Source organism: Gordionus sp. m RMFG-2023, chromosome 5 (assembly GCF_954871325.1).
Source record: "Gordionus sp. m RMFG-2023 chromosome 5, tfGorSpeb1-WG-v2, whole genome shotgun sequence".
Classification (NCBI taxonomy): domain Eukaryota; kingdom Metazoa; phylum Nematomorpha; class Gordioida; order Chordodea; family Parachordodidae; genus Gordionus; species Gordionus sp. m RMFG-2023.
The window spans coordinates 10,700,727-10,722,560 of NC_088779.1; the positions used below are offsets into that span (position 1 = coordinate 10,700,727).

At 24.3% G+C, this 21,834-nt stretch overlaps 1 long non-coding RNA gene across 1 annotated transcript; it reads right to left on the bottom strand.

The window, feature by feature from the left end:
* Nucleotides 1-20,481: 20,481 nt before the first annotated feature.
* Nucleotides 20,482-21,112, bottom strand: LOC135929532 (uncharacterized). The gene is made up of 3 exons (XR_010572609.1): nt 21,020-21,112; nt 20,755-20,892; nt 20,482-20,520 (listed from the first exon to the last, which is right to left on the bottom strand). It is a non-coding gene; the product is annotated as an uncharacterized LOC135929532 (long non-coding RNA).
* Between the last annotated feature and the right edge of the window lie 722 nt (nt 21,113-21,834).

Sequence of the window (21,834 nt, forward strand, 5' to 3'; positions counted from 1 at the left end):
ATCTTATATTTTCTAATTATTATTATTTTTATTGAGTTTTTAAGGTTTTCAAAATAAATTGTTTTTTTTTATGAGTAATGATAACGCCAAACGTTACTTTAAATATTTTCCTAAAAAATATGGGAAACTATATTTTATTTTAATATATATTTTTTAAATTTTAAAAACTATTTAACCAGGATTCAGATCAACTATCAAAGTTCTTCATTTTTAATTATTTATTATATTTTGTTATTAAATTTTATTCAGTCCATATTGATAATCTAACTAATATCTATATAGGTATGTTAATATATATTCTGTAGTATTCTAATTTATTTTATAATAAATAGATGTCACTAGTACCTATTTCTCAGATAAAGATGACACTGCCCTGGCAACATTTCTTGCATAAACAAAAGATCATTCTTTAAATATTTTTTAATAAATCATTTTTTATCATTAAATATAATAAAATATTCTCATCTTCTGTGCCAGTTGAACATGTTTTTTACTCCGTGAAAACTTTGTTGAGCATTAAACGCTCATGTTTATCTGATAAAGTTTTGAAAATCAAATGTTGTTAATAAATAATTTTATTACAAAAAGGACATAAACTGTGTCCTGGTTTGACTTAATTTGGATACATAATTGTTTTTTGGTGTAGGCTAAAAAGTTTAAAACTAGACACCCTTTTTGATTTGTTTTAAGTACGAACAAGCTCGTCTTCTTTAAGTATACTTAAAAGGTATCGAAATGTCAATTTTTTTATTTTAGATCTTATAGTATTAGTTCAAAACTAAGATAAGAAGAATATTTATTAGATTAAGGGGAAGAAATGTTACTTTATAATTGTAATAATTATTTATTATTATAATTTGAATTTCCTATAATGGATTAAAATTATATATTGCCTTTTACCCTTACAATATCATTCGATTTTACTAAAAATTGTTATATATAATGTAAAAATTAATAAAAGAGAAAGGGAACACAACACTTAAAAAAGATTTAATTAATTTAATATAAAAAAATGTAATTAAAATTTTTAAAATATATTTAAGATCTTATTAAACAATTTAAACCATCTTAATTTCCCATTTGAAATTACTAATCTACCTATAACGAAACCTCGTTCCAATTTTATTTATACCCAGCATTCACAACACCGTCATTATCCTCTTAAAAAATCCATTGATAATTTAATAGTGTATTTGATACATTCCTAATAAATTATCAATCATTTTTTTATGCTCCTAGGATTGAAAAATGTTACAAAATTAATTTTATCACCTACACTTTTTGTATCAAAATTATATTTGGTTATAAAATTCCTTAATTCTATCAGTTTCTCAGGTCACCTAAGATTTTGAAACTTAATATGGATTAATATCTTTTCCTTGAGATATTATATATTTTACTATTTCCGCATTGCTTTAAGGTATCCATCCATTTTATAATTATTAAATTATTAAATTATCAAAATATTTGTTTAATATTAGTAAAAAAGTATATATTAATTTTTTCACTATGACTTAAATTTATCAACAATCTTATTCTCTATATTTTAGTATGCAAAATATATAACCAATTTGCAGATTTTTGATATAGTTTATTTATTTCAATAATTTAAGTATAATATCACTACCTACCCATGAGTAGTTTTATATAAGGGTCATTTCTCATCCCATCAAAATGACCAATTTATAAGATTAAATTTATTATATATTATTTAAAGAATTCTGGAATTTTATTGTATTTAGTAGTAAAAATATTATTATAAATTTTATTTATTTTCCTTAAAAGTTTTTTAAATGGTTCGCCCAAGAGTTAACTGGTTGCTTTTTTCTTATAGTATTCTCTTAAATGAATCAGTCTGTAATATAGATAAGTGAAAAATCAAACATAAAGTGACCAGGGAGCTAATTTGGAAAAACATTATAAAAGGCATTATTCTGAAGAACTTAAATCCCTAACTATAAAGAAATAAAAGCTTTCCAAATCTATTTAGCCATCAATATCAATATCCATTTATAATATTTCTATTTAGCAGTCATTAAATTTAATTGGAGTTAAATGGGATAGAGACACATCAATAAATTCTTGTACAGTTATGATTTTTATATTTTCATATAATATTCATAGATACTTATAATAAATATTTTAACTTAAGTGATGGCAAAAATTTTAATAAATAATAATGATAATTAAATATAATATGGTGCTGCCTCAATAAAAATAATTTTTTTATTTATAACCGCAATGAATCCTTACAAACTTTTACAATCAACTGAACCGAACTTTCATAAATTTTTTCTTAAGAACCGTAACCGAACCTTAACCATTATGAATCTTTATATATAACCGAACTGAACCGTTATAAATAAAGGTTCGGGTTCGTGTCGGCAAACTATTAGTTTCAAATAGATAGGCGGGTCAAAATAAGTTTCTATGCACCCCATACTATGAAGGAAAATATATTCCTGGATGTTATACAATCCTAAAATAACAGATTTGTAAAATCCCTCCCCCCCCCTCCCCTTTAATTTCATGTTAAAAACAAAAAGATTTGCCTTTACTCAATTTAAGATATATAAATTCTGACCAGAAAATTTCTTCAAAGTCAATGAAATCATTCAATTAATATATTTTTTAAATATGATATTTTATCTAATATATTTTAAATAATGTTGTTAAAAAGTAATTTAAAAATTTAAGAGAATATTCATAATAAATTTTGTTGAGCTGGACAAGGTATTATAATAGAAAAGGTGAAAATAATAAATTAAGAAATAGAACTTAAATTTAAAAAATGTATTTATTTTAAAATTTGAATTGGAAGGTTATTTTCATTGTATGAAATTAATATAAAATATAATTTCATGGCTATAACCCGAACTTTTAATATAGTATAATACAAATATATTGCATTACTGAGTCTTCATAGTTTTGTTTAAAATTTAAAATATAAATATTGATAATAAAATAATTTATATTTTATCCTTATTTTAAAATAATTTATATTTTATCCTTATTTTAAAATAATTTATATTTTATCCTTATTATAAAATAATTAAAATGAACAAATCAAAGCTAATAATATTCCTTATTATGGGTAAAATTATATATATAATACATTATTTACTGACTTAACTTAATGGTTTTTTTTAAATATACTTTATAAGATTTACAGATAATATGTTTTTTTACTAGATACTATAGGGTTGACAAACCGGTGAAATAAATTGACTGAAATTATACTTGCCCGGTCAAATACTCCAAAATGTTATTTTTAATTTTTTTGATTAAATATATCATATAATTATTATTAAATGAACCTGTTTATTAATTTAATTGCACAAGACCATTTTCAGCCCCAACGTTTTGCAAAATAATAAATATACAGCTTATGGATGTATCCGTCTAAACGACGCATTTTTGATGAATGCGATTTTGCGTTTTTTATATATCAAACTAGTTTGACATATTTTAACGATTATAGCGTCTTATACGATTGAAATGAAAAAGTTCTTTTTTTAATATTATATTATATAATGATTTAACCAGGTGAAGCTAATTCTTAGATGAATTTTATAGTCTAAAATCAATTTTATTTTGATGTTGTATCCTATCTTGTTGAGTTTACTAAACATCTTTTTATCTATAATTTTGAATCAAAGGATTTTTTAATTAATTAATCATTATTATTTGATATAATAAATATATTAATTTATATTTCTGTTATTAAGATAATAAAGGTATTCAATGAATTTATGGAAATTGATTATAGAATTATTAGATAACTATCCATGATCATTTTTATAGAAATAAATATTTAAGCAGATCTGATATTAAATTTAATATATCTTAGAACAATAGAAACGCTAATATTCCATATATGTTGTTATTGAATTTTTACAATTTGCATAAATTTTTATAGAAATTTTATACAATTTGCATATATTTATTGAAATATCATAATAATTACATATTTACAAATAAAAACCTTGAATTAGAACGAGATTTAATATAATTTTAATTCTTTATAAGTTATAGCAGCATCAATAGATTTTCTATTCTTATCCCTTATTTTTTCATAAATGCATCTCTTAATTCAATATTGTACAACATGTGTTATATTTTTAAGATATTCATTTCCTACCTTACATTATTTTATGCCATTATATTTATTAAAATTTTATAATAAAAATATATAAACTATCTGGTCTAATATTTAATAAAAGTAATCATCTAAGCTAAGAATTAAGTCTTAACTTTCTCTTAGATAAGTTAACCCTCTAAATATTCAGTTTGTTTATTCATGTATGCATTTTATATTCTTTTAAAATTTTTACTTTATATGCTTATATAAGTAAATAATAATAGCTTTAAAGTAAAATTGATCCCTTACTAAGGTTATAGTGCTTTTTGAAAATATTTTGTAAATGTAAAAAATCACCTGTATAATGAAAGTCATTTGTTGCTTGGATTTAAAAAATTTTCAAAAAAGTGCCTTTGAAAATGTTTGAAAAAACGTTGTTTGGAAATGACCTAATATAATATAATATCAAAAATTTTGATTAATTTGTATCTTGGATTTTTAGATGTGATTTATCTGAAAATATGTTTTTTTTTAAAAAATTAAAATATATAAGTAAGATTTTATTTCTTGGAAATATATTTATGAAGATTGCAAATATCATAAATCCCATTTTACTATTGTTTCAGGGAGCAATATCCTTAATATAAGCAATATAAATTTTATGGTAATGACACCGGTTTTTCTTTTTTATTAGTTTTAAAATATCTAGAAAAATCGACATGTGGCAGATTATATTTCTTAGTAATTTAAAAATATAATCAAAGAAATAAATTCTACAAAATTTTATTCTTTACTATGGATAATGCAGCTAATCTGCTTGGAGAATTTTAAAATCCTAATCGGCCTTTAACCATATTCTGTGATATAGATGTACTGCACACATATTACAATTATTACTTTCAGAATCTTGAACGAGTTGTTAATTAACAAGGGTAAATTAAAATTTAAAAAAAATGAATATAATACCGAGGGCAGTTTTTCTGCTATAAAAATTGCATGCCATATCATATACTATAATTAGTTGGACGCGGCGGTCTTAATTTGCATAAGAGCTTTAAAAGCGTTCATCGTTGAAATAACTGTTTGTTATATATGCCCAAAAGAAATAAGTTATAATATAGACGAAGAAAATTTAGGAAAAAAAATTTAACGTTTTTAAATATATTTAAACCGTTAGCTATTTTATTGATGAATATTCAAAGAAATAAGATGCTATCTTTACAACAACATCTTATTCAATCGTGCCAAAACCTAATATTTTCTCCATCACAATAATTTTTTTTTATAATGTTTGAAATAAGAAAAAAATCGAAATACAACTGCTCATAATGTTTCCTACTTATTAGATCACCAATATAAAAGACAACATCTCACGAATGATGAATTCGACGAAACTAATGATATTACAAAGGTAGGAATTCTGTTAAGTGGTGATAATCAAGCCTTCCTAGGTATTATAAAAAATTTTCGCTGTAAAAGAGTCTTTCATAATATATGAAAGGCGGGAGAATCCATAACCATTAATTAGAATTCACATCAAGCTTATTTCAAGAAAGAATCAAATACCAAATTTAATAATATACATTTATTTATGAAAATATTTGGTATATTTGTTAGTATATATACCCAAAAAGTGAATATTGTCAATAAAACATTAAATTGAATTTGAACGGTCAAATATCAGTCAATTGACGGAATCATATTGACCGTTCAAACACCCAAGTTTGACTTATTGTTGCCCCATATTTATTGAATATTTAAGAATATAATTCCTTTATATATTATCTTTCATAAAAAAATAAAGATATATTACAAACCTATCATGGATCTCGACTCAAAAGTATATATTTAAAATTTTATAATTTAAATATTTAGTTATAATATGTATAATTTTTAAACTTTTTGATATTAGAAAGTTATTAATTTTCACTAAATTTATAATTATTTTATTTGTTTTTTTATTTTATGATATATTTTTTGAAATCCAGGAAAATAATTCACCGGAAAAAATATCCCCATGGAAAAAATACTTAAAAGAGAAAAAATTCTCAAAAAATAATTCCCTGGAAAAAAAATCTCAAGAAAATAATCTTCCGGGAAAAAATGCCTCATTTTTTGGATCTTAATATAAAATTATTCATAAGATTTACAAAATAGGCCTAAAATAAAATCCCCAAATAAAATTGTTGAATTTTGAAAAATAACAAGTGTTTAATGTTAAATTTGACCTATTAAAACCTTATTAATTAACTCTAAATCATATAGTGGGTAATGTTATGACCATATCTAGAACCGATTTTTAATGAAATTAAGTAAGACAATTTTTATAAAATAAACTAATGCAAAACTATATTCCCCTAACTTAATTACCTGTTGGATACCTAGTTTCTGTTGTAAGCGAAATATTATCCTAAACTAAGATCTGGAGGCAATAGCCAGATTTATAAACTTATACCATTTTTGATCCAAACCAGCAATACTTTAATTAAATCAAAATCTAAAATTTTTTATCCTCTCGAAGATTTGAGGGTTCAAATAACTAAACAAAAATGAATCCTAGTTCACCTTTACAAATTTTGTTCAACTTTTAACTTGGAAATTAGTTTTACATTTTGCACATTTTTAGATTTTCTTAATATTAATTTAAAAATCAAATTGAGTGATCTGAGGTTTTTTTATAATAGCCTTTAAAATGGTTGGCCATTTGAAAATTTTTTCTGGGACATAATCAGGAGTACAATAAATGAAGTTTTTTCTGATAATTTTTAGATTATATTTAAAATATATTATTCTAGGGTGCAAATTATTTTATTCTTTAATAATAAGAGGTTTTAATTTAATTTTTGTATAAATTTTTTTAAATTAAATTTTTAATTACATATAATCTGCTTGGGATTTTTATATGGTTTATAAAAATAGAATTTTTCAAACATTTTTTCAAAACAAAGTTTAAAGTAAATATAAGTTATTGATTATATTGGAATAAAAATTAAAGACCAATCTAAATTAGCTAAGATGTATTTTTATTCTCCATCGGTCCAAAAATTTATTTTTGCTGCTAATAGTTATCACAACAAAAGGGCTAACATTTTAAACATAATCTTTAATTATATTATGTCTGGAATTAAAATTAAATTGCGAATTTTAAAATTTTAAGATGTGATATTTTTCCTTTTTGATTCGAATTGTTTGCTGTAAATAATTTAGGGGGGAAAAGACTAATTTAAACATAATTTTGAACTCAAATATGCGTCTAATGTTAGATATAGCATAGACAACTTGTAGCAATTACTAAAAAACCCCAATTTTTTTAAAAATGTAATAAGATATAATTTTTTAATATACATATATTAAGTCCGATCTACTATATATCATCCCCAAGGACGGAAGCACCAAGTTGGCTTCAGAAAAAGACATGATACGGGATTCGAACCCAGAACCTCGAATTGAGTTATTCGCACTCATCCGACTAGACCAGAGGCCCTCTTACAAAACGACTATTTGTTAAATATAAATATTATTATTAATATATCCTAAAATTTTCCATTATTTTTAAAAAATATATTAATGAAGTATATATTTAGTACTTTTAATTTAATGAGCACAAGAAAATATCTTTTCTAAGAAATTTTTATTCATTTGTATTGTAATTTATATAATCTAAAAAATATATACTTGATAGATGTGAGTTTTGCGTAACTCATTCTCTATTTAATATTGCCAGACAAAACCCTCATATAGCAAAAATAAATTTCTTAGATTATAAATTACAAAAACAAAGTTTAAAAGATTATCTATTCACACAAATTATAGAATGCTAAATATATACTTAATATTTTATAAAAATAATGAAAAATTTTAGAATAAGCCCCTCGTCAAAAAAAAATAAATTTTGGAATTACATCTCGTAAGATAGGAAAATCTGATTTATACTTCATCAAATAAGGGCGAAATTTATTATTCAACCATCATCGAATAAATGGAAATATTCTGATTCCCCATCATTATTAACGGGCTATCGATTAGTATAATATATTGTATTTATAAAAATCAATAGATATTTATAAAAATACACGAAATATTTAAAATATTTAGGCCGGGCCGGGTTTAAAATAAATTTAGGCCTCCTAAGTATTTTTGGAATTTTTTCTATGGTTCAGTCCGACTATTTAACGAGGAGGGCACGCTCCCCATCTAAACTACCCATATAATAAAATACTATATAATGCAATCTCGTCTGTTAATTATTATTCTATTAAAAATTATTTAATATTCAATATTTTTTTTTCACTTTCTATGAGAATAAGAGTTGTAGAGTATCAAGATGTTTTTATTAATGATAAATAATTTTAAAAGAATTGAGCTGGCAAAGTTTAACCTAATTGTGAAGAGCAAAACCAGGACTTTACAAAAAATTTAATATGGCAATAATGTTATTTTTAATGCTAATATTAGGAAATTGCTTTTGTTCTGATTGCGAAAATGGAACTAAGTCATGTTCTACCTATGGATTGTGCATTAATACGACACTGTGCATTAATACGACACAAAATCATAAGAGAGAATTTAAATTTGGGTATAAATTTTATTCTACTTTTTTATATATTTATTTTAAAAAAAATTTTTTATAATAGAATTTTATAATTCTATAGTCAATCAATAGCATATTTTATAAAAAAAATATTTTGAACCATATAGATTTTTTGTAAAAAATTAAACTAAATACATAAATTTCTTTCAAAAGAATAAAAATAATGAGTTTTTAGTTTCTTTAACAAAATGCACTAAGAGAAATATCACATTTTACAATCGATTAGTGGAATATAATTAGCTAAAAATAAGACCTAAACTTCAAATAATTAAGAATTACGAGTGATTTAAAATTGTATTAAACGAAATGTCACACTTCAAAAAAAATTAATCTTAGCATTTATTTTCCACCTACAATACAAAATATATTATAAACTTAGATGTCGCCTACCCAAATGGAATCAAAGTACATTGTCTGAATTCAATGAAAATTGTACCAATATTATTAGTTTTTGTGACATGGAATGGTGTAATTTGGATGTTACAAATGCCATTTTACGTACAGGATACTTTATAACTTGTTTATACATTTTAAAACTCTGTAAATATAAGTTCGCTACTTAAAATAATATATATAGTCCAATATTTTTTTAAAAAAAACTAAATATTTAAAGATATTTATCCTAAGTTAAGTTTAAAAAATTTAAGTTTCAAAAAAAGCTTTTATGGTTGAGGAGAAATCTACTAAGAAACCTTCTCGACACTCTTTAATTAGTTGTCATAGTCTGCCCTTTAGTTTTGATATATAAGGACTCTTAATTCACACATGGTTTTAATTTTAATGTATTGTGAATCAGTTTATTTTTATTATCTTTTTTTGGTAGAGTACCCAGGTGGTGAAATTTAGTAATCATAAAATTAAAATTGAATTGTGAGACCCAACGTTTAGAATATTCATATCTTTCTAAATTTTGCAGACTAATACATCGGACATTTAAGCTTCCTTTCAAATCTATAGTTAAAGAAGAGTGGAAAAATTTCCCGGGAATTTATCACTGTAACTGAGAAATTTATATCTTCTCAAAGGATATGGATTTGGAATATAATAATCAAAATTTTCTAGTAATTGAAGTTACAACTACAAAATACTGATCTGATATTGATATAACAAAAAAAGATTACCTCTGTATAGACCAAAAATCTAATCGACGGCAGGCGGCGCGCCGATTTTTAGCCGCCTCAACAAAATCGGCATAAATCGGCGTAGTTATAAATTTTTATAACCTAAATTTTTTTAATTGCTTAATAATTTTTAAAAAAAAACAAATATAGACTACTCTACAGATATCTCGACATATTTTTTAATATTTTTTTAATAGAACACTCATTATAAATCCAAAATCGATTTCGTAATTTTATTTTTATCATGTATAAAAATTATTTTATTTAAATATTCGGGACATAAAGATGATCTCCTTGAATTTAACGTCAATCAAGCGGTAGAGAAAATTCTTTCACTAGGTGTGCTAGTCGCCGGAATGCAAAGAAATTTTTTGGCCAGACTGGAAAGATTGAGAAGTTCACTCTTCTTTTCTCTCCAAAAATTTAAAACGACATCTTATCGTTTTCCAAGAAAACTGTAGCATTCTTGTTCTAAGTCATCTAACTTGGAATCATAATGTATATTTGTTGAATGTTAATTTCCCTATTTTGTCAAATAACTTGAATTTAATAATTACTCTTGATCCTCATTTGCTATATTTACTACCTGATTATCATCATTCTCTATAAGTTTAAGATGTTTTATTATAAATTCTGAAGCTGAGCAATTATCTCTATTAAATACTTTGACTTGTCAATTTTTGAAATCATGCATCTAAAAGAGAAGACAATGTCTAGATAATTTTAAATAAAAAAAATAAAAGAATATACTTATATATTATTAGTTGCAAATTACAAACCGGAAATCGTAACGCAAGTTTATTTAGCATATTTTCCTTAAGGGAAATGATTTCAGAACTATCACTATTAAATGTGTTTTAATTTCACTTCTAAAAAGTAACGCCAAGTTTAAATAAGGCCCTTTTTGTACTGATAGAAATTCGACAGTTTCTTTAAATTTTGAAAGAAATGATAATAGTTCCCAGATCAGATTCATAGTTTGACAATTTGAGAATGTGCTTCCCAATTCTTTTCATAACATTATTAATTAAATTCTTATTTAATCCAGATATGCTTTCTAGCATAATATACTATGCCAACGTGTTTGGACATTTAATTTTAAAATTCTAATATGCGTGGAATTATTGTTATTATTATCATTGGAATTGCCAATTTGAAAACCATGTCTGATGTTAAATCTATTGTACTTAGCATTTTCTTCGATTTTTCTCGAATTCAAATTTAATCTCTGCAGTTTTATATCTTAGAGCAGTAATAATTTCTCTATTGTTTTGATGAGATTTTCAACAAAGGGTACCTTTTTGATACCATCTACTGTAAGCTGATTGTGTAAACCATCACCCATACATAAGTGGTGTTCATCTTCACCTCTTCGAACATTTTTTCTAACATTAGACCCAGCATCTGTGACTATTTGTATTTTTTTCTTTACTAAATTAAATTCCTCTTCTATTTTATCAATCTTAGTTAGAATAGTCTCAGCTGTGTGTTTTTGGGTTATATAATGAGTTGCTAAAGTAAAGTAAACCATTTCAAAATTATCATTTATTAAAAGAAGTGTAAATGTAATATAGTTTCTTCTTCTGCATTGATCTATCCATATATCAAATGTAATTGAGAAAAATTTTGGCCCTGAGATAATTTGTTCTTGTACAAGGGCTTTCATTGATAGGTAAACATCATAAAGAGCAGTACGGCTTAGTGTTGTCCTGTTTGGCAAAATCAGAATTAGAATTGATAACTTGATATTTCTAAAATAAGTATTTTGAAATTTATAACAGAAATTCATTATATCTTTAATTTATATTAGGCAACAAATTACGGAGAATTTATCAAGAAGAAATAAATTTGTTAAAAATTTGAATATGCAATTATGCACTATTTATTAAATCATATACTTTATTATCAATTGATTGAAAAGGTAATAAGTCAGCACAACATAATAACACAAAATTTCTAGAAGCCATTTTTAGAAGTTTTAGATTTTGTCGAGAATTTTGGTTTGAATATAAATCTTGGGATTTTGATGCAGTATCTGCTTTATTATATTCAGAAGTCAATTGTTTTAACTAATTTTCCTGTGCTAATGTTTATTGAAAAGTTTTGAATTTTATAGCTAGATTATATTTTACAAAAAATTTAATTTATTAAAGATTTTGGCTATATATGAGAAAAAATATTTTAAAAAAATATACTGTGAAAATGGCTTATTTGAATCATCATCGTCTTCAATAGAAGCAACATTTGCAGTAAAATTTGTCAGCTCAGAGTTTATGGAAATTGTCTTATTATCTCTTTTTAAGTGTAAGTAACCAAATAATTTCCAAACTATGGATTTTTATTATTTAGAACTAAAATATTTATAGAATTATTTAATTTATATGCATCCATTTTAAAAATATATAAATTTATGGTAACTTTTAGAATTTTTGATTGATTGAATTCTATTCTATAATAACGTCAATATAATTATTATTTTAAAATAGTAGAAAATAAATAATTCATCAAATCCTGATTGACATTGAAAATATTATAACAATGATGCTGACCAATTATTAGAATAAATAGGTATAAAGTAAGTAATTGGGGCGCGCCGGCGTGATTTTTTTTAAACGGAAGTGTTTTCGGCATATCCAAAAAAGGTGCGCACAGGTCCACCTCTGTAACTATAAAAAAACTCATATTCTATGAAGAAAAAGTTGATACAAGCAAAACTAACGTTAAATGCCTCTTGCAACCAAAGAAAATTGATTGCTGACGAAAATGTTAGATAATTTTTATAACATCAAATAATATAGCAATTAGAAGATTATTTAGACTAGGGACACTTTTAAAGAACGCTAACAAGAAAGACCATATGTTAATAACTTTGAGTGTTATATTTAAATCAAATAATATAGCATTAGAAAGATTATTCAGACTAGAGACACTTAGTTTAAAGAACACTAACAAGACTCACTGATAGTAACTTTGAAAATAGTATTTTATTAAAATCAAATAAAGGAATGGTCCCATTTTTATAAAAAAAAAAATGTTTTTATAATCTATTTTCTTTAATATTTTTTTAATCGCAATTAAAAAATATTGTATATCATAAAAAGTTGTTATATATATAATTTAAAATTAAATGTGACCTGTTACTTCAAAAAAGTGTAAATTATATTTCTAACCAGTTACTGTTTACATATTTTATAAAACTAAATAATTACCTTTTATAAAGCTGTAAAAATTTACTTCTTAAATCTACCCTCACGTCTAATAATATGGCAAAAATGGGTGATTTATATAATCGGACCATTTCTAACATTATTATAAGAGTTTTATAATTATTATTTCGATATTATATATACCTTTTTCTATATAATTGGCACTCAGTATGACTTATTCACCATTCGATTCGATATTATTTATGGGATAATTTTTAAAGTGGTATTAATTTATTGGTATTAATTTAATATCCTTATAATTCCTCAGTCTCTTCAGGGTATTTATTTTTTGAAAGGTTTATTATTTATTAATGTCACCGCTGGCATTCCATATCCATATAAGAAAAAATATTAATAATCATATTCGTTTGGTCTCACTTTGCAATGTTATGCATAGATTTAATGTTCATAGGATTTGTAATTCATAATTTAGGCTTTTTAATAACACTACTATCAAACCTTGAATTATAAAAACCACAATTATATATTTCAATTTAAAAAAATATTATAAGATTAAATGGAAAATTTAAATTTAATAAAAAAAAATGAATATATAAATATAAATGAAGATAAGTTTGAATGTGATAACTACTAAAAAAGGATGATATAAATTGAAATTTAGAATCTGAACTTGCGAGTTTAAATTCGATTTCTAAATATTTTCTAAAAAGTGGTTTTGGTATCAGTTCCGATAAATTTTATTTAATGTTCTGAGTTCTGGTTTCATAGATTTTAATATGTTTAAGGTTTTGGGTTCTAATTCTATTGAAAAAAATAATAAAAACTTAAATAAGAAATAAATTCTGTAAAAAAATGAATCGCACAACAATTAGAACGAATATTTTTTATAAATTAGTTGCACTTTTGTTAAATTTATAATAATTAAAATATGTTTTACACTATCAAATATTAATTTTAGAGAGAATGTTCGTCTTAAACAAGTGCTTTATCGAGTTTAGTAGATATGGAAATATAAATAAACTAAAACTACAACCAATTAATGGTATCAATGGAACTTTTCAGCTTTCCTCTAGAAATTCTTTATTTCGAAATGAGTCTACACACCATTCTATAGTATTGAAACTTATAAAATAGATAATGTGATTAATATAATATGCTTTAAAAAATGTTTTTTTCATAATTTAGGGGGATTGGACAAGATACAACTATGTCGACAATGTTTTATATCAATTTGATATCGTACCCAAATTTATGAACGGAGCTAATATGTATGATTTATATACCCAAATCTTCTTTATAAATTTGGATGGTAATTTTGTACTTAATTCTTTATGAAGTTGTAAATAATTTAACAGGTAATGACTCTTCATGGTTCTTAGATTTGACAAATGTAAAATTTTACCAGACGAATAGAATATTTTGCAATCAATGTCGTTTTCACCAAGCTCAGTATAGGTGTAGAGGTTGCATGAATTTTGGAAATCAGACATCTTTTGAACTCCCTAAATTATTTTACTTAAATATTTAAGAGTATACGTTCAATTCCACTTATTAATAAATTTATCTAAACTGAATTCTGAAAAATATATACCTTTTTTATTACATTTCTTTATGGCCAAATTTAGATTTAAATATTTTTAAAATATCTATACCATTTTAAAAATATAATGTAATTTGGACACCCCGAAAAATTTGGGATTTTATTTTTCTATATATTCTAGTTTGGGCATCCCATAACATAAATTTTTTAATTATTTAAATGTCATTATATAACCATATTTTTGTATACACTGTATATTGTTACAACTTTTTAACATATTTTTTTTAGTGCTCTCAGCATATTTTTTTAAATAATTTTATTTTGCAGTTGTGAAAGAGCTGATTAATTATTATTACTACATTTAAAAGAATTTGTAAACTTTTTGGTTTGTGGAATTTTTATGTTTTACTTTATTTTAAAGGAATAAAAAAGAAGAGAAAAAGGATATCATTGAAAATAATTACTTATAGTGTATCGCCATCCGTGGCGATTCTCCTAAATTGAAAATAAAAATATTTTATGTTTTTAAATAAATTAAGTAAAATTTCCTTTCCTGTTACATCTCTGTTTTCTTCAATAAATTCTACAAGCAGGTTTTCTTTTTAGAAACTGTTTATAACCTAAAATAATTGTTTTATTACTTATACTTATTAATGGCATGCCTATAAATAATAATTTCAGTAAAGTGATATTTATTCGTTATAATACAAATTTACTTTACTCCACTCCTAATCTCCTTTTTTCTCTTATAGATTTATTCAATAGACCAAACAGGAAAAGAAAAAGTTGTTTTATTTGAAAATTAGTCCTTTTATCACATGATTAAAATGATAATCTTTGATTGTTATTATTTTAAATTAGATAATAAAATATTAATCAATTAGTGTTCGATTAAACTTTATATTGTTTTTATTTATTTTAGACTATAAAATGAATCTATAAAAATTCTTTATCGCATTTTTAGATTTTCATTTATTTTTATTTTCCCATAAATCTCAAATAATTGGTCTCCAGTAACGCAACTATAGAAAAGAAAATTTGATAAAAAAAATGCATGCTTTTTAAGCCCATTTTTTGTAAAGAATTTGCTATTGAAATATTAAAAAATATATATGGTAAAAAAAAGGCTGCTATGATATTTTCTAGGGTACGTACAAAATCATAAAAATTAAATAATTAATTCCAAAATCAGTTATCTAAAGTGAATTTTTTTTTTATTGATAAACATTTAATTTAACAAAAGGTTACTATTACTTCTTCCTAGAACTTTATATTTTAAATTTTGTAAAATATATTAAATATATAAGGCCTTTAATTGTCGATAATTAGGGTACTTTTGAAATTATGCAAAATTTAGCTTGATCAAATAATTGTAAAATAAAACCTGATATTTATTTTCAAATATTTTTTTTACTTTGACTAGTGTTGTTGAACGGCTCGATTTGAGCCTATTTTTAAAATCGACTAACTCAATATTTTAGCCATTAAAATATTTCAGATTTCGCTATTAGATGTCTCTTTGTGCCATCTATGAGCAAGATCTTTATGGCATAATATTTTTCTGGATAAAATATTGAGATAGCTGTTTAACAGCACTACTTTGGACAGGAATCCTAAATGTAAATAAAATTAATAAGGAAATTCTATTTTAGCATGACTTTAATTACTGAGTATTATGTATATTTTTAAAGTAATAAGTTAAATATATTTGGTAAGAAAATTAGTTGATTTAAAGGGCTGAACACTTGTTATGATGAGAATTGTCGAATCTGTTAAAAGCCAATGATTGAAAAATTGTTATTTAAATAAAAATTGACATAAATATGAAGATATAAATGATAGATTTATAATCTAAAGAAATAAGGCGAGTATTGAGATTGACATTATTAAAATTCCTATATTTTTTATATAATGAAGAATTGGTTGGGGTCTTTTCTACTAGATAACATTTTACAAATAACTATCAATAAAAAGAGATAATTAACGTAATAAATCTAACTTCCATCTTATATAATAAAATAGCTTTTGCTTGCGTATGAATTTAAAAAAATACGTAACATATTTTTTTAAAAAATTCTAAGACCCGACTAAATTCCCATTAATGCAGACTGAGTATTGACCATACACTGTTCCATCTAATACTATCCCATCAGATTTAAAGTAGCGTCTATTTCTATTGTTAGTATCTTTGTAGCAGAACAATTGACATGGAGCTACATCGCCTTTATATTGTTTATGAATATATATTTACAAGATATGTAATTAACACAAATCAAACGATTCCTTAATTTGTTTATAACTTACATAAATTTAGAATTCAAATGGAATTCATTAGAGAAATCCATTTTTTAATACAAATAACTATCATCATAATTTATTAATACAATTAACTATCATTATATTTGTACTAATTGAGATTTAGGCATTTTTCTGTGACCTTGGATGGAAAAATACGGTATTTAAATTTAAGATTAAAATCAAATTTTATTACTTCTTTTACAGATTATTATTATTCTTCTTTTTCACCTTATCAATCTTTATTTCTATTAAATTATTTTTAAGAATTGAACTCGGCTTTAAACTTCATTTCCGCGAAAATAACGCGACATGAATACTCTTTAATTTACAAAATAATTAATGAAATTATACAATGCTATTGTAATAGCCATGTCTTAGACTGATACAATGCTATTGTAATAGCCATGTCTTAGACTGAAAAAGTACATTTTACAATTGTTATACCATGTTTTACTATTGCTATTAGTGTTGTTAAACGGCTCATTTTGAGCCGATTTTTTAAAACGGCTAACTCAATATTTTAGCCAGAAAAATGCCTAAGCCTCAAGATTTCGATAATATATGTCTAGACCTTTGTTGCTTCTTTAAGCAAAATATTCAGGCTTACGTAATATTTTTCTGGGTAAAATATTGAGTTAGCCGTTTTTAAAAATCGGCTCAAAACAAGCCGTTTAACAACACTAATTGCTATATTAACCAGAGATTTGCAGAAATACCATTTGCAAGTATAATTTTAGGTTAGGCCCGGTTATTTCTCGGATTTTTTTTAAAATATATTAGATTTATTCTTAATTTTTATAGCTAATAATGGTGATTTAAATGTTTAAATGATTCTGGTTTTAAATATATGGCCCGGCCCGGCCCGGGTATTTTTTAAAAATTATTTAGGCCCTGCCCAGGTATATTTAAAAAATTAAAATCCGGGCTTATGGCCAGGTCTGAAGGTCTCTGATACAAACTATATATAAAATACATTATAAAGCAATAATATATTAGGTACCGAGATAAGTGTTATATTTCCAGTTAGGGTAAAACTTTGAGCCCTTAATGAAGGCGTTACACATTTCATCATTTTTGTCAATAAAAATTTTTTGAGATTTTGCGCATCGATAATAATTCATGTCGATCTGTGTTTATTATAACATGTTATTAAATATTATAAACAATTTTATTAAATAAAAAGACTTCTTACTTCACATGTGTGTAATTCTTGGTTTCCCCCCAAGCAAAAATAGTCTCGAGAATTTCTTGCATAATAAAAAAAAGTTTATTTAAATATAATATAAATAATCATCTTTATGAATGTTGAAATTTTAATTTAAGTAAGGAACTGTGCAAAATCTGGTAGTATAACAGAAATATAGGGTGAAATACTTAACAGAAAAAACGGAATGTATATTCTTCAGAAAGGTAAAAGAAACAAGAATGATTTGCAGGATTTGCATACTGTTCAATTTTTCATGGTAATGATAATGCAAAAGCTAGTGAGGAGAGGGCCACCTAGTCATAAATGCGAATGTTTACTCAGCATAATTTAAAAAAAAGAAATTTCACAAGGAAAAGCAAAATAATAATGCCACAAGGTTATCTACTTAAAATAAAATGCTAGAATAATAGTAAGAAAGCAAGATGCTAATAGGCATAAAGAGAATGAAAAAGGAAACAGGAATATGTTCCAGATAATAAAATGTTGAAAGAAACAAGAGTCATTGACTGCTTATAATGTTAGATAATAACGAAATTAAAGAAACCTGAATGAATTGCATAAGAAAAGTTGCTTAGTAAATGATGGTATAACTGAAGGTTTTAAAATAGAAAATTTAAAAAGCGTTTAAGAATGTGAAGAGAAATTAATATCCTGTGAGCATAACTAGAGTGTCAAGAAATACAAATAAGTTAATAAAGTTTTGTAAAGAAATAGAAAAAAGTTAAAATTATTTCTTTGAATTGCACAAAGAGGGCTAATCTCAGTTTACGAAACATAAAATAATTATCTGGGCTAGGGGTTAATATGGACAACAGGCTTTTGGTTAAAACAAGAAAAACTTATACAAGGAGAATTGTATAAAATCTGAAAGGCATTTGACGCATACTACAAAAGATTGCAATCAGAATAAATTAAAATTGGTGTCTAATTGGTGTCTCCATTATTAACTAGCTTCTCTGAATTTTAAGGAAACAATTAAAGATTGGGTAGAAACATATATGGGTTGTTATTCGCCTTTATTTTTAAAATAATAAAGGAATGGTAATAAAATGTTAATGAAAAAGTGAGAAATGCAAAAATCATAGTTAGTAATAGGCAAGAAAATAAAAAAATGAATAATAATTTAATTTCTAAAATAATCCTTTAATAGGACCTAGACTAACTTTAACCAAATTTTATTGTTCTTCGAAATTTTATCAAAAAATTAAATTTTTTGAACTATATCATTTATAAATTCATCCCTTCATCCTATGGTATAACTAAATAAGACTTATAAAATGATATGTTATTAGCTGTGAAAGATCCAATAGTTTTAATTTTATGGACTTTCAATTCATTATACACTAATTCTGGTCTCTAAAATGGGAATATAAATATGGTGAAAAACATTGATATGCGATAACATTGTTGGAGATGAAGGTCAGTATAGAATTAAATTAATAAAATGGATTGCAAAAGAGAAAATGGGTTATAGGGCAGGAGATGGTAGGATAAAGTGTAAGGTTAAAAAACTATAAGGAAATAACAATAATTAAGACTAAACATCCAAAATAATTATAGCACAAAATTAAGTTGGCTACATCGTTATCAAATCTTGTGCTCTGCTCATAAATGACTGAAAATGACATAAAATTAGTTATTTAATTATAGGAATGTAAAAGAAGTGGATAGTGTTGGTAGCGAAAGGGGAGGGATGAATAGTATCAATAGTTTAAGCCCAGATTAATGCCTTTAAACTTTTAGTCGTAATATAATCTATAGTTTAAAAAAAAAGAAGTTAAATTAATATATATAATTTATTACTTCGCCACATCACAAATCCTATATCTCGCCCTAACTCCTAAATGACAATAACCAGTACAATTAGACCATGGATTCCAAGTGATCCATTGGACAGGTTTAATATCAGAAATACATTTACCTTTATAGCAAATCTTTTTTTAAAATATTACATATGCCATTTTTAAAATTAATGTAAATTTAATCTCATCTAATTCGATTATTATGGTTTGATTTCATTAAGTTATTTATTATAATATAAGTTAAAAGAGATTCAGCCCAGAAAAGATAATCATCAAACAAAGAGGTTTTATAGATGGTTTGTTCATTAATATAAATGGTCTTCATTTATTTTAATTATGCACGCATAAAAAATGAATATCTTTTAATTATTTAAAAGCATGTGTAAAAATTAAAACTCTGCGAGATTTTTTTGAAGACAATCTTGAATTCCGATGACAAAATGTTCCATCAGTAGAGGCCACGTTAGAGGAAACATGATGAGTTCTGTTGTGGCATTTTAAACTTTCACATGTAGATTTCTTAATAATGAATTGATATTTTGAAAATTTAAAGTATAAAATTATAAATAAGAATTAGAAAAATTACTTGGAAAGATACTTTAAAATTTTTGGATCTCGTTTGGCATAGGTATCGATTGATTTCATCAGGAAGTATAGTATTATTAATTCCCCTTTCAGAAGTTAAATTCAATAAACAATTGCCAATTCCAGATCTAACATACGATAAGCATTGTTAATTTATTGTATATTAAATATTAGAATGAAAACCTCGAGAATGCTACATCTTATTAAAATTCTAAATAAACTTTATAAATAAAATCAAAAATAGAAAACTAAAAACTAAAAAGGGAAAGAAAGAAAGAAAGAAATTATAAAAAGATCACATTAGCTACTCAAAAAATAATTATGGTTATTTATATAATAAAATTAGTTGAAAATAAAAATACTTCAAAGTTTTATGAATGGCCTTCACACTACATTGAGACCAAACGTTATGTCTTATAGGATTAAAAGAGGAACCCATGATGCCACTTGAGGTATAATGTTTGCATTCTGGAAACTTTACATCATGATTTGCACCGAATCTTATAATAATTTAAACACAATATTCAATCTTCTTTCCTTCCTTCCATCTATCCATTTTTCCTTCCATCTATCTATCCTTCCTTCTCCCTCCCTCCCTCTTTATACTTTTAGAATTAATATAATTACAAATGGCCTATCTCGTGAGTTATTGTTACAGCGGTATCCAAAAGACTATCATGAGCTATAACAACGCTATCTATGAAATCGCACATTCCACCATTTGTTGCTTTTGCTGCATTAAATTCTCCTTATCATCATTTTTATTATTTTTATAAAATGTATTCAATTAATTTTATAAGTGACAAAATATACATCATTATTTTTTTAAATATTATTTTTTCATTTTCTGATGCAATTTAACATTTAAGCAATATATTTTTAAATTAATGTCAATTTAAGATTGGAAATCATTATTTTTTTTTCTAAATAGTACATTTTTAAACGTTTATAAATCATAATAACGTATATGAATGTAAAATCAACAATAAATGAAAACAACAACTAGTTTGGAATCTGCAAACGACTAATAATTCAAAGAAATTATAATATTAAGGTAGTTATTATACACACATTTAGTTTCTCCCACACCTCATGTCTACGCCACTGATCCTTCTAAATCCCAATAAAAGGCCAGTGACCCTACCTCCAAAAAAATTGGGAGGAAAAACCGTAGAAAATTATTTAATTTATGATAATCATTGTTTGTTATAATATGTGGAGACAAATCTTCAGAGATTTTTACTTAATGTTATGTTCAACACTATTTTTACCCTTAATTCATTAAGATGCCATGTCCTAATTTGATTCTCGTTTTTACAATTTTTTGCCATTAAAATTTGTGTAAAATAAATATTGAATGCTTATTTTTCTATGTATTTTACAAAATTAAATACAGTCAAACCTGTTTAATTTTTGCTCTTGTTACTTTGGGCAACTTCTTA